Genomic DNA, 14,275 nt, shown 5'->3' on the forward strand with positions numbered 1-14,275 from the left:
GATAAAGCATAAAACATTAAAACATTAACAATAAAACATTGTAGTTTATTTCATTCACATGTTTAAACTATAATGTTTTATTTTTAATGTTTTATGCTTTATATTCGTAATTGTTTGCTGTACGTTCACGTTGTTACTTGCGAGCGGAGCACCAAGGCACATTTCTTGTGTGTGTACATACTTGGCCAATAAACTTATTCAACTTCGCCTTCACCTTCAGAGGGCATAGGTTTAAGGTGGAAGGGGAAAAGATTCACAGTGCATTCAGAAAGTATTCAGGCCCCTTCACTTTTTCCACATTTTATTACGTTATTTTAAAACGGATTAAATTCTTTTTTATTATCACCATCTACACACAATACCCCAGAAAGAAGAAGCGAAAACAGGTGTTTAGAAATTTTTGCAAAGTAATTTTTTTTAAACTGAAATATCACATTTACAGAAGTATTCAGACCCTTTGCTATGACACTCAAAATTGAGCTTAGGTTCATCCTGTTTCCATTGATTATCCTTGAGATGTTTCTACAACTTGATTGGAGTCCACCAGTGGTAAATTAAATTGATTGGACATGATTTGGAAAGGCACACACCTGTGGAGATAAGGTCCCACAGTTGACAATAGACAATAGACAATAGGTGCAGGAGGAGGCCATTCGGCCCTTCGAGCCAGCACCGCCATTCAATGTGATCATGGCTGATCATTCACAATCAGTACCCCGTTCCTGCCTTCTCCCCATACCCCCTGACTCTGCTATCTTTAAGAGCTCTATCTAGCTCTCTCTTGAATGCATTCAGAGAATTGGCCTCCACTGCGTTCTGAGGAGTGCCCTCTGACAGTGCATGTCAGAGCAAAAACCAAGCCATGAAGACGAAGGAATTGTCCGTAGACCTCCGAGACAGGATTGTGTCGCGACACAGATCTGGGGAAGGGTATAAAACAATTTCTGCAGCATTGCAGGTCCCGAAGAGCACAGTGGCCTCCGTCATTCTTAAATGGAAGAACTTTGGAAGCACCAGGACTCTTCATAGAGCTGGCCGCCCGGCCAAACTGAGCAATCGGGGGAGAAGGACCTTGGTCAGGGAGGTGACCAAGAACCCGATGGTCACCTGCCTGACCAAGGTTCCAAAAGGCACCTTAAGGACTCTCAGACCATGAGACCATGAGAGAGCTTAACAATTTTACTAAGGCTTGTATACACTGGAATTTAGAAGGATGAGAGGGGATCTTATCGAAACGAATAAGATTATTAAGGGATTGGACATGTTAGAGGCAGGAAACATGTTCCCAATGTTGGGGGAGTCCAGAACAAGGGGCAACAGTTTAAGAATAAGGGGTAGGCCATTTAGAACGGAGATGAGGAAAAACTTTTTCAGTCAGAGAGTTGTGAATCTGTGGAATTCACTGCCTCAGAAGGCAGTGGAGTCCAAATCTCTGAATGCATTGAAGAGAGAGCTAGATAGATCTCTTAAGGATAGCTGAGTCACGAGGTATGGGGAGAAGGCAGGAACGGGGTACTGATTGAGAATGATCAGTCATGATCACATTGAATGGCGGTGCTGGCTCGAAGGGCCGAATGGCCTCCTCCTGCACCTATTGTGTATTGTCTATTGTCTAAGGCAATTAATCTGCAAGCCTGTATGTCTTTGGAGTGTGGGAGGAAACCGGAGCGCGCGGAGGAAATCCACGCAAGCCACGGGAGGAACGGAAAACTCCGTAAAGACAGCACCCGTGGTCAGGATCGAACCCGGATCTCCGGCGCTGAAAGGCAGCAACTCCACCAGTGCTCCACCGTGCCACCCAATAATAAGCTAAACCGAACTATGTGAACATCGGCAGCTTTTAGTCTACAAAAAAAGAATTGGTTGTGACAGTAAATAAGCTATTGGTGAATGTCAGAGAAAAATGTAGAATTCTGTCCGCCTGATTTTTTTAAAAAAAGTTATTCAATGCCTTTCACAATCACAAAGAACGCTGACACAAGACATCATTCAGAGAACGGGACGCACAGTACCACGTTTGTACCTGAAAATAATCAATGCTACTGACCTTTGATTTCAGTGACTTGAAATGTTTTTCCTTGTTGGGGTCACGGTTCGTCCATGAACATGTTGCAACTGTTTGAACAACAGTTTCCAGAAGCCGTACAAGTGCAGAGAAGTTCCATCGAGTGACTGGATTTCAGGTCAAAGCAACACTTCAACAAATAGTTCTTTGGCAAATGGGCAAGTGGTCAACCGCTCCAGTTCTGTCCTCTGACGTGACATGTTACAGGGACAGTAGTCTGGAATGGCGGGCTGGTAACTAAATCCATAAGACGTAGGAGCAATAGTGGGCCGTGGGACCCATTGAGTCTGTTCCATCATTCAATCATGGCTGAGCTGTTTCTCTGCCTGTGCCAACCTGATCTCCCGGTTGCTAAACACTTTAATTCTCCTTCCCATTCTGTCCTCGGTCTCCTTCCCTTTCTGTCCTCGGTCTCCTCCGTTGTCAGAGTGAGGCCAAACGCAAATTGGAGGAACAGCATCTCATATTTCGCTTGGGCAGCTTACAGCCCAGTGGTATGAATATTGATTTCTCTCACTTCAGGTAGCCCCGGCATTCCCTCCCTCTCTACCCCTCCCCCACCCAAGTCACACCAGCTTCTCATTTTCACCCAACAAAACAGCTAACAATGGCCTGTTTCCTTTATCATCGTTACTTTTTGCATTGTTCTTTATCTCTCTACATCATCGTCTATATCTCTCGTTTTCCTTATTCCAAAATTGTCTGAAGAAGGGTCCCGACCCGAAATGTCACCCATTCCTTCTCTCCATAGTTGCTACCTGTTCCGCTGAGTTATTCCAGTTTTTGTGTCTATCTTTGGTTTAAACCAGCATCTGCAGTTCCTGCCTACATATTTCTCCTGCTCAATCCCATTCTCCTGCCCTTGTCCACATAACCTTTGACACTTTTACTAATCGAGAACCCTATTAAAGATAGACACAAAACGCTGGAGTAAACTCAGCAGGTCAGGCAGCAACTCTGGAGAAGAGGAATAAATCACGTTTTGGGTCGAGACCCTTCTCGAAGAAGTCACATAGACTCAGACAGCATTTAAGCAACATTTGGACAGGTGCATGGATAGGGACGGTTAGACAGGATTTGGGCCAAACGCAGGCAGGTGGGACTAGTGTAGATGCAACATGCTGGTCGGCATGGGCGGGTTGGGCTGAAGGTCCTGTTTCCATGCTCGATGACTCTACAACCATGACTCTGTGACAACACACAGAAAACATAAAATCTACAAGACCGTGAAAAGAGAAGGCCCGTGCAAACATCAAGATATGAATGCGAAAATACACAATTGAATAATGAGTTCATGTTAGCACAAGGACTGTTTCCAGAGTGATCTGCTGTTGGTGGTCAGGGTTGTACAGATTGGTTCAAGATGCAGAAAAGTAGCTGTTCCTGAACGGGACTTCAAATACAGACACAAAACGCTGAGGAAACGCGGGGAGAAATTTTCTCCAGAGATGCTGTCTGACCCATTGATTACTCCAGCAATTTGTGTCTATCCTTGGTGTAAAACAGCATCTGCTGTTGTGGGACTTCAGGTATCTGTACCACCTGCCCGATGCTATACACATGTCCAGGATGGTGGGGGACCTTGATGATAGTTGCCACTTTCCTGAGGCAGTACCTGATATAGATGTTCTCAGTGGTGGTGAAGGCTGTGCCCATGATGGACCGGGCTGAGTCCACCTTTCTCTGCTGCCACTTCCGAGTCTTATGTGTGTTGGAATTGCCAGGCCATAATGCCACCACTTGGGATATTTTCCTGGACATTCGTTTGGGGATTCGGTGACGTACTGAATCTCTTTCAAGTTTAGTTTAGTTTAGAGATACTGCGTGGAAACAGGCCATTTGGCCCATCGAGTCGGCGCCGACCAGCGATCCCCGCACACTAGCACTATCGTACACGTTAGGGACAATTCACAATTTTACCAAGCCGATTAGCCGACAAACCTGTACGTGTTTTGAGTGTGGGAGGAAACCGGAGGGCCTGGTAGAAACCCACGCAGGTCACAGGGAGAACATACAAACTCCGTACAGGCAGCACCCGTAGTCAGGATCGAACCGGGGTCTCTGGCGCTGTAAGGCTGCAACTCTACCGCTGCGCCACAGTGCCGCCCTCCCCCCCCCCCGGTTTAAATTTGCAAGGAGGTAGAGGTGCTGGTGCGGTCTCTCTGTGAGTGCATCCATGCTCTGGGCCCAGGATAGGGTCGTCCGAGATGTTAATCAGTTACTTTGAAACTTAAATGTGATTGCCTGCACAAACACAGATGGGAAAATGGCCACAAAACAAAGGCCTCCAATAAAATCAGGAGGTCAATGGTAAAACCAAACAAAATTAAATTCAGAGAGTCAACACCTACCCTACTTCTTCCAAGGACTTCCAAATACACTGGCTTACTTTGTACACACATTAACAAGCACGACATGAGTTGTCAGTAGGGGGGGAGTCTCGGACTTCCAAATACACTGGCTTACTTTGTACACACATTAACAAGCACAACATGAGTTGTCAGAAGGCGGGGGGGGGGGGGGGGGGGGGGGGGGGGGATCTCTGGCTTGTATTCAAACTAAATGGGTGTGTAATGAATTAAATGTTGTCACAGTCAACTGTATGGTGACAATGTTTGCAAATAAAGAGTATGTGCTTTTGGAACCCAGTTGCTTAAATTGTACGTATGACGATATTAACATTGCATTATTTTGCCTAGAGTGCTTCCAGATGCTTAAGCTGGTTTAGTTTTGCTTCATTATTTGTGTGATCAGTAACTTTGTTAGTGTCATAGAGTTATAGAGTGATACAGTGAGGAAACAGGTCCTTCGGCCCAACTTGCCCACACTGGCCAACATGTCCCAGCTCCACTAGTCCCACCTGCCTGCGCTTGGTCCATATCCCTCCAAACCTGTCCTATCCATGTACCTGTCTAACTGTTTCTTAGACATTGCTATAGTCCCAGCCTCATCTACTTCCTCTGGCAGCTTGTTCCATACACCCACCACCCTTTGTGTGAAAAAGTCATCCCTCAGATTCCTATTAAATCTATTCCCCTTCAATACACAATAGACAATAGGTGCAGGAGGAGGCCATTCGGCCCTTCGAGCCAGCACCGCCATTCAATGTGATCATGGCTGATCATTCCCAATCAGTACCCCGTTCCTGCCTTCTCCCCATACCCCCTGACTCCGCTATCCTTAAGAGCTCTATCCAGCTCTCTCTTGAATGCATTCAGAGAATTGCCCTCCACTGCCTTCTGAGGCAGAGAATTGCACAGATTCACAACTCTCTGACTGAAAAAGTTTTTCCTCATCTCAGTTATAAATGGCCTACTGCTTATTCTTAAACTGTGGCCCCAGGTTCTGGACTCTCCCAACATTGGGAACATGTTTCCTGCCTCTAACGTGTCCAACCCCTTAATAATCTTATACGTTTTGATAAGATCTCCTCTCATCCTTCTAAATTCCAGTGTATACAAGCCTAGTCGCTCCAGTCTTTCAACATATGACAGTCCCGCCATTCCGGGAATTAACCTAGTAAACCTACGCTGCACGCCCTCAATAGCAAGAATATCCTTCACCTTGAGCCTATGTCCTCTGGTCCTCGATTCCCCTACTGTGGGCCAGAGATTATGTGCATCTACCCGATTTATTCCTCTCATGATTTTATGCATTAACTGTTACTAGTTTAAAACAAAATGTGGTTGGATTCTGGCCGGAAAAGGATGGTTGGTTGTTTCATTCTTAAACATTCAGGAAGGCATAACGTTGCAACCAGCCATCAGGGGATTTGTTTGATGGTCTCGGTACACAGCTGTGCTTACGGCCCATTCATAAAAATGTCGCAATCAAGCCACTTGTTCGTCGCTTGCCATGGATGAAGTTGAACAAAGATGTGGATGATCAGCTGTTGGATATTTTGTTTTGGCAAGGGGAGATAAAGTCACCCAAGGAAATGTGTAGGAAGGGAACTGCAGATGCTGGTCTAACACAAAAAGCTGGAGTAACGCAGCGGGACAGGCGACATCTCTGGAGAAAGGAAATTTTGGGTTGAGACCCTTCATCAGGCAGGCTGATCTTCTGCATGTGGTCTGAAGAAGGGTCTCGACCCAAAACATCACATATGTCTTTTCACCGGGCACGCTAAAAGTCATTTGGACGATTGCGTAAACATGCAAAAAACTGGACAGATGGGAAGAAAAAGTATATTTTTTAAATAGATGAGCTAAGGGGAAAAGTTAAGAAACATAGAAAATAGGTGCAGTAGTAAGCCATTCGGCCCTTTGAGCCAGCACCGCCATTCAATGTGATCGTGGCTGATCATCCAAAATCAGTATCCTGTTCCTGCTTTGATTCCGTTAGCCCTGAGAGCTAAATCTAACTCTCTCTTGAAAACATCCAGTGAATTGGCCTCCACTGCCTTCTGTGGCGGAGAATTCCTCAGATTCACAATTCTCTGGGTGAAAAAGTTTTTTCCGCATCTCAGCCCTAAATGGCCTTCCCCTTATTCTTAAAATGTGACCCCCTGGTTCTGGACTCCCCCAACACCGGGAACATTTTTTTCCTACATCTAGCCTGTCCAATCACTTAAGAATTTTATATGTTTCTATAAGATCCCCTCTCATCTTTCTAAGTTCCAGTGAATACAAGCCCAGTCGACCCATTCTTTCATCATATGTCAGTCCCACCATCCCGGGAATTAACCTGGTGAACCTACGCTGCACTGCCTCAATAGCAAGAATCCAGGGTGACGTGGTATTCTTGTACATGAATCACAGAATGTTAATATGCAAGTTCGGTAAACAATTCAGAAAGTAAATGTTAGGATAGCCTCATAATTATGGTGCATTGAGCAAAGAAATCTTACAGAAATTATAGAAGGGTTTTGTGAGGCCATAGATCAAGTACAGTGTAGTTCTGATTTGCTTACTTTAGGATGCACTTGCCTTTGAAAAAAAATAACAGTGATTAACTCATGCAGGAAGGAACTGCAGATGCTAGTTTAAACCGAAGATAGACACAAAAAGCTGGAGTAACTCAGTGGGACAGGCAGCATCTCTGGAACGAAGGAATGGGTGACGTTTCGGGTCGAGACCCTTCTTCAGACTGAGTCAGGGGAAAGAGAAACAAGAGATATAGATGGTGGTACAGAACACAGGCCATTGTTAGCTGCGGCCGAGGTGAAAACGGGTTACAGGCAATGAGACTCAACGAGACGAAGCTAGTACAACAAGTTGGGTGGGGAGGGACGGAGGGAGAGGGTTGCAAGGGATACTTGAAGTTTGCGAAATCAATTTTGGGGGAATGAGGGGATAAGGGTATGAAACATAGAAGCATAGAAACATAGAAAATAGGTGCAGGAAGAGGCCATTCAGCCCTTCGACCCTGCACCGCCATTCATTGTGATCATGGCTGATCATCCACAATCAATAACCCGTGCCTGCCTTCTCCCCATATCCCTTGATTCCACTAGCCCCTAGAGCTCTATCCAACTCTCTCTTAAATCCATCCAGTGAATTGGCCTCCACTGCCCTCTGTGGCAGAGAATTCCACAAATTCACAACTCTCTGGGTGAAAAAGTTCCTCCTCACCTCAGTTTTAAGGGGAATTGTTTTATACAAAGGGTGGTGTGTGTATGGAACGAGTTGCCAGATGAGGCTGTTGAGACAGGCACTATTACAATGTTTAAGAAGCATTTAGACAGGTACATGGATACAGCATGGAAACAGGATCTTGGGCCCAGCATGCCCGCATCGACCAACAAGTCCCATCTACATTAGTCCCACTTGCCTGCGTTTGGCCCATGTCCCTCTAAACCTGTCCTATCCATGTACCCGTCACATCTCGAGATTCCCCTTCTTTCATTCCACAAAAATCGGGACTCTGATCAAATAGGGCATTGGAGATACTGACCAAAAGAGATCTTCTGGAAGAGATTGGCGTTCTTTGAGCCCATGTTTACCACAGCAACCCTACCCCTGTAATCGGTACAATGTAAGATTAAGATTTAGACTTTAGACTTTTGAGGTACAGAACAGAACCAGTCCCTTCGGCCCACCGAGGCCCTGCCGACCAGCGATCACCCTGTACTCTAGCACACTTGGGACAATCTACACTTTTACAGAAGGCAGTAAACCTACAAACCTTTACGACGTTAGAGAGTGAGAAGAAACCGGAGCACCCGGAGAAAACCTACAAGGTCACTGGGAGAATGTACAACTCCGTACAAACAGCACCCTTAGTCAGGATTGAACCCGGGACTCTGGCGATGTAAGGCAGCAACTCTACCGCTGTGCCACCCCTCAAGATCAAGATGTCACCATGAGACCACCTTCATGCGTTAAAAGATCTTTTACTGATAATTGAACTGGAAAAAGTATAGAGAACATGATTCTGAATGGTAGCATCAAGGATACCCATTTTAATTTTTTTTAATAGATTTGGCATTTTTCCGAAAATTGTGTCGACTTTAGCCTTGAGATCTTAACCAGGTGCTGCTGATAAAATACACTGCAGCAATAAGCAGTCATTGCTGTTCTGCATCCAAGGTCATCTTTGGACTGGAGTCTTTAATAATTGTTCTTGTCAGCCTGCATGTGGCTCATCCAGTTAATCTGTCACTATCATTATCAACCCCCTCTAGACACTTGCAAGAGAGGCCATTGTTTGTCCCACTTTATCTGCCAACAGGTGACTTAGCCAACAGGTCAGTCGCCTTTGGAACTTTTGTCTCCAACATTCTTGAAACGCTTGTTGCAAAGTAGCTGGCCTGAGTGAGAGATTTTTTTTTGTTCTGACTTTGTACCAGTGTTAGTCTGATTGGTACTGCATGGTCATGGAGGTCAATAGAGTGATGTGGTCAGGTTAAAAATTCATAAGTTCAAGAGTGGTAGGAGCAGAATTAGGGCATTCGGCCCATCAAGTCTACTCTGCCATTCAATCATGGCTGATCTATCTCTCCCTCCTAACCCCAATCTCCTGCCTTCTCCCCCATCACCCGTACTACACAAGAATCTATCTATCTCTGCCATAATAATATCCATAGACTTTGCCTCTGCAACCTTCTGTGGCAATGAATTCCACAGATTCGCCACCCTCTGACTGAAGAAATTCCTCCTCATCTCCTTCCTAAAGGTAAGTACGTCCTTTCATTCTGAGGCTATGGCCTCTGGTCCTAGACTCTCCCACTAATGGAAATGTCCTTTCCACATCCACCCTATCCAGGCCTTTCACTCTTCGGTAAGTTTCAATGAGGTCCCCCTAAACTCCAGCGAAGACAGGCCCAGTGCCTTCAAGTGCTCAAACTCCGTAATCCTTTCATAAATTGCGTTGCTGGCTGACAGACCAAGTAAACTGTCAAAACCTTACGATTAAGGGTCAAGAAAGGGATGAGGATGTTGCCAGAACTCGAGAGCCTGAACTACAGGGAGAGGTTGAGTGGGCTAGGACTTCATTCCTTGGAATGCAGGAGGCTGAGTGGCGATCTTTTAAAGGTGTCTAAAATCATGAAGGGTGATTGTGAAGTCTTTTACCCAGAGTAGGGAATCAAGAACCAGACGACAGAGGTTCTCCATATAAACTGCTATTGCTATTGAGGGCGTGCAGCGTAGGTTTACTAGGTTAATTCCCGGAATGGCGGGACTGTCATATGTTGAAAGACTGGAGCGACTAGGCTTGTATACACTGGAATTTAGAAGGATGAGAGGAGATCTTATCGAAACGTATAAGATTATTAAGGGGTTGGACACGTAAGAGGCAGGAAACATGTTCCCAATGTTGGGGGAGTCCAGAACAAGGGGGCACAGTTTAAGAATAAGGGGTAGGCCATTTAGAACTGAGATGAGGAAAAACTTTTTCAGTCAGAGAGTTGTGAATCTGTGGGATTCTCTGCCTCAGAAGGCAGTGGAGGCCAATTCTCTGAATGCATTCAAGAGAGAGCTAGATAGAGCTCTTAAGGATAGCGGAGTCAGGGGGTATGGGGAGAAGGCAGGAACGGGGTACTGATTGAGAATGATCAGCCATGATCACATTGAATGGCGGTGCTGGCTCGAAGGGCCGAATGGCCTCCTCCTGCACCTATTGTCTATTGTCTAAACCAGAGGAAATAGGTAGGCACACAATGTTGGAGTAACTCAGCGGGTCAGGCAGCATCTCTGGAGAAAAGGAATGGGTGACGTTTTGGGTTGAGACCCTTCATCAGAACTTTCATCAGAGTAAATGGGTTCATTTTAAATCATTCCCCTCTTCCCAGGAGAGGGGAAAGATTTAATAGGAACCTGAGGGGCAACTTTTTTCACACAGAGGGTGGTGGGTATAGGGAACGAGCTGCCGGAGAAGGTAGTTGAGGGAGATACTATAACAACATTTAAAATATATTTTGGCATGTAAGTGGATAGGAAAGGCTCAGAGGGATTTAGATAGAGGTGGGACTAACATAGATGGGGCATCTTGGTTGGCATGGGCAAGTTAGGGCTGAAGGGCCTGTTTCGGTGCTGTATGACTCTGTGACTCACTCAAAACAACAGCCGCTATGTTTTATTTTATCTTCATTGTTCTAACAACATAGAATGTTAAACGAGGGTGCCCTCTTGCTTGTGTGGTGAGATATCGCCACACAATTTCAGAAAAGAGCAAAATAATTTTCTTCACATTCCCGCATGATATTTACACTGATCAGACGAAACATTACGACCTGATGAGCCAAAACATTATGACCACCTGCCTAAGATGCTGTTGGTCCTCCGTGTGCGGCCCCATACGCAGCAAGGTGCGATGCACTGTGTATTGTGACACATTCCTCCCGTGACCACCATTAAAATTTTCTGTGACTTGTGCCACAGTAGACCTTCTGTCGGTTCGGACCAGACGGGATAGCCTTCGTTGCACTCGCGCATCGATGAGGCTTGGGCGCCCAACACCCTGTCTGTCGCCGGTTTGTGGTTCGTCCCTCCTCGGACCACTGTCGGTAGGTACTCACCACTGCTGACCGGGAGCACCCCACAAGCCTTGCCGTTTCAGAGATGCTCTGACCCAGTCGTCTGGCCATAACAATTTGGCCCTTGTCAAAGTCGCTCAGGTCTTTACTCCTGCCCATTTCTCCTGCATCCAACACATCAACTTCAAGAACTGACTGTTCACTTGCTGCCTAATATATCCCACCCCTTGATAGGTGCCATTGTAACAAGATAATCAATGTTATTCACTTTACCTGTCATAATGTTTTGGCTGATCGGTGCATATCTCGTCAATAAAACAGATTATCTGCTCATTGTCGTATTGCTGTTTAACAATTTTGGGATGCACAAATTGGCTAGTATGTTCACACGTTTTGGCAGGAACTAAATGTCAAAAGCATTTAATTGACTAGAAGATAGACACAAAAAGCTGGAGTAACTCAGCGGGACAAGCAGCATCTCCGGAGAGAATGAATGGATGACGTTTCTGGTCGAGATCCTTCTTCAGAACCGAAACATCACCCATTCCTTCTCTCCAGAGATGCTGCCTGTCCTGCTGAGTTACTCCAGCATTTTGTGTCCATTTTCGTTGTAAACCAGCACCTGCAGTTCCTTCGTACTCATTGACAATAGAGTGCTTTAAAACGTCCTGATATCATGGGAGATACTAGATTGGTTTAGTTTAGTTTATTGTCACGTATACCGAGGTACAGTGGAAAGCCTTTTGTTCAGTACTATCCAGTCAGCAGAAAGACTGGACATGATTATAATCATACATTAACATTTTTCTTTAAGTATTCAAGACATTAATGTGGAGAATGGACTTTAAAGAGTATTGAAGATTTTTTGAGACCTAAATCTCAAAATTAGAATCCAATGCAGGACTTGGGCAGGAGAGAGGCTTGAAGTCAATAGTTCAGTTTAGTTTGTTGTCATGTGTACCGAGGTACAGTGAAAAGCTTTTATACGGTCATAAGGGATAGTAGAATTGGGCCATTCGGCCCATCGTCTACTCCGCCATTTAATCATGGCTGATCTATCTCTCCCTCCTAATCCCATTCTCCTGCCTTCTCCCCATAACCACTGACACCTGTACTAATCACAAATCTATCTATCTCTGCCTTGAAAATATCCATGGACTTTGCCTCTGCAGCCTTCTGTGGCAATGAATCCCACAGATTCACCACCCTCTGACTAAAGAAATTTCTCCTCATCTCCTTCCTCAACGAACGTCCTTTGATTCTGAGGCCTTGACCTCTAGTCCTTGACTCCCCCACAAGTGGAAACATCCTCTCCACATCCACTCTATCCAAGCCTTTTGTTGCGTGCTAACCAGTCAGCGAGAAGACAATACATGATTACAATCGAGCCATTTACAGTGTATAGATACATGATAAGGGAATAACGTTTAGTGCAAGGTAAAGCCAGTAAGGTTCGATCAAAGCTAAGTCCGAGGGTCACCTATGAGGTAGATAGTAGTTCAGCACTGCTCTCTGGTTGTGCTAGGATGATTCAGTTGCCTGATAACAATTGGGAAGAAACTGTCCCTGAATCTGGAGGTGTGCGTTTTCACACTTCTATACCTTTTGGCCGATGGGAGAGATTTTAGATTTAGATTTAAATTTAGAGATACAGCGCGGAAACAGGCCCTTCGGCCCACCGAGTCCGCGCCGCCCAGCGATCCCCGCACATTAACACTATCCTACACACACTAGGGACAATTCTTTTTACATTTGTCCAGCCAATTAACCTACATACCTGTACGTCTTTGGAGTGTGGGAGGAAACCGAAGATCTCGGAGAAAACCCACGCAGGTCACGGGGAGAGCGTACAAATTCCGTACAGACGGCGCCCGTAGTCGGGATCGAACCTGAGTCTCCGGCGCTGCATTCGCTGTAAGGCATCAACTCTACCGCCGCGCCACCGTGCTGCCCACGGGGGGAAGAGGGAGTGGCTAGAGTGCAATGTGTCCTTGATTATGCTGCTGGCCTTGCCGAGGCAGCGTGAGGTTTAAATGGAGTCAATAGAAAGGAGGTTGGTTTGTGTGATGGCCTGGGCTGCGTCCATAATTCTCTGCTATTTTCTCACGGTCATGGATGGGACTTGGATGGTATGTACGGAAATGAAAGAAAATTCAGTAGACTGGATAGGCAGGAGCATGGCAGGGAGAGAGGAAGGACTGTTGGGATTTAATTTAATTTATTTTTAATGTGAGAGGCCTTTATGTAAAGCAGGTGAACTCTGGGTCTGTACATCCAGGTGGGATGTTGTGGCCATTACGGTAACCTGGCATAGAGAGGGACAGGACTGGCAGCTTAATGTTCCGGGCTTACAGGTGCTACAGGGAAGATATAGGTGGAGCTCCAGGTTCCTCAGGGGCGGCACGGTGGCGCAGCGGCAGAGTTGCTGCCTCACAGCACTTTCAGCGCCAGAGACCCGGGTTCAATCCCGACTACGGGTGCTGTCAGTACGGAGTTTGGACGTTTCCCTCCCCCCCCCTTGACCTGCTTGGGGTTTCTCCCGAGATCTTCGGCTTCCTCCCACATTCCAAAGACGTGCAGGTTTGTAGGTTAATTGGCTTTGTATAAAATGTAAATTCTCCCGAGTGTTTGTAGGATAGTGTTAATGTGTGGGGATCACAGGCCGGCATGGGCTCCCTGGGCTAAAGGGCCTGTTTCCGTGTTGTATCCCTAAACTAAACTAAATTAAACAACACAAGGAGTGGGTGTTGCATTATTGATTAAGGAGAATGTCATGGCAGTAGTCTGCCATGATATTACTGTCCAGTGAGGCTATATGTGTGTAGCTGAGAAAATAAAAGGGATTAATTGCCTTGTAGTGAGCGTACTATAGACCCCCAAATAGTCAACGAAACTTAGAAGAACAGATATGCCAGGAGATTCACTGGAATTTAGAAGGATGAGAGGGGATCTTCTAGAAACATGTAAAATTCTTCAGGGATTGTAGAATCCCAAGATGTCTCCAGAACCAGGGGTCCCATTTTAAGAATAAAGGGTAGGCTATTTAGGACTGAGATGAGGAAAAACTTTTTCACCCAGAGAGTTGTGAATCTGTGGAATTCTCTGCCACAGATGGCAGTAGAGGCCAATTCACTGTCTGGCTTTCAAGAGAGAGTTTGATAGAGCTCTTAGGGCTAACAGACTCAAGGGATATGGGGAGAAAGCAGGAACAGGGTGCTGATTTTGGATGATCTGCCATGATCATATTGGATGGCAGTGCTGGCTCGAAGGGCCGAAAGGCCTACTCCTGCACC

This window comes from Rhinoraja longicauda, chromosome 9, assembly GCF_053455715.1.
Source record: "Rhinoraja longicauda isolate Sanriku21f chromosome 9, sRhiLon1.1, whole genome shotgun sequence".
NCBI classification, from domain to species: Eukaryota; Metazoa; Chordata; class Chondrichthyes; order Rajiformes; family Arhynchobatidae; genus Rhinoraja; species Rhinoraja longicauda.